The sequence below is a fragment of the Frankliniella occidentalis genome, unplaced genomic scaffold (assembly GCF_000697945.3).
Source record: "Frankliniella occidentalis isolate FOCC.00 unplaced genomic scaffold, Focc_3.1 Scaffold312, whole genome shotgun sequence".
Taxonomy (NCBI): domain Eukaryota; kingdom Metazoa; phylum Arthropoda; class Insecta; order Thysanoptera; family Thripidae; genus Frankliniella; species Frankliniella occidentalis.
Window position 1 is genome coordinate 63,684 of NW_026267437.1, and position 1,318 is coordinate 65,001.

Here is a 1,318-nt window from a genome sequence, read left to right on the forward strand (position 1 = left end):
ACTGCCAGTGGCTCGTGAGCGGGCGAACGTTCCGTAGTATGCTTCTGGCCACGGCCCCCACAAAAAATTATATCATAAAAATAAAATTTTGGACTCTGGACATATGACAAATATTGGACGTACAATATTGGACTTAAAATTCTGGACATAACATACTGGACATTTAAATTCTGGGACTCTGGACATATGACAAATATTGGACGTACAATATTGGACTTAAAATTCTGGACATAACATACTAGACATTTAAATTCTGGGACATAACAGGGTAGGACAAAAAGTCCTGGACGAAAGTGTCATGGACGAAGCGTCGTAGCGCCCTATTTTCTAATGGTGCCCGGTACCCCTTTAGAATTAAGAAATGCATTATGGATGCTGAGGCCAGGCAGCTCATGAAAGGGATACAAAACCATAATAGTACTCGTGGCTGTGAAAAGTGTGAAGTAGATGGGATTAGATATCGTCACAGGACGGTTTATCTGGACTTTGATGCTCAGCTGCGTCATGATGAAGATTTTGCTGACAGATTAGACCCTGCCCATCATAATGAAGCTGATATTGACGAGCCTACACCCTTGGAACAAATTGAAACAAGAATGATTTCAGACTTTGTGCTTGACCCCATGCATTTGGTCGACATGGGACTTTTCAAACGCTGGCTTAAATTCATTCTGGACATGTATGGAAGAAATCCTGCTGTTATATCAGCTCAAGAGAAAATTATTATTTCAGAAAAAATAGATTTCATTTCATTTACTTTGCCCCAGGAGTGCACCATCTTCGAAATTTGGATTATCTGTCTAATTACAAAGCCTTGGAACTGAGAATGCTGCTGTTGTATGTGGGATTATATGCATTTAAACATCTACACAGAAATCTATATGAAAACTTTTTGTTATTGTTCTGTGGAATTTATATCTTAAGTGATGAGTCGCTCATTCATTTGAGAGAAGTGGCTGAACTTTGTGTTCGGAATTTCGTTGCCCACTCAGCTCAATTGTTTGGGGCTCACTTTGTTGTATATTGTGTGCACTGCTTGATTCATCTTAGCTCCGAATGTGAAGTTCACGGATCTTTGTATACATTTAGTGCATACAAGTCAGAGGTCGGCATCCGCTCCCGAACGGGTCCCACTCTGAGCGCGCGCCGTGCGCAGTAGGTGTGCGAGAGAGACAGAGCGAGAAACCCGAGGTAGCGATGGCGATGTGCCGAACCTCGCCGAATGCAGCCGAGCGAACGGGACCCGTTTGAGTGGCCGAGCCCCGCCTGCCGGTCACCTGAGGGCGTGGCGTGGCGTGGCGCGTAGGCAAAGTCGGTC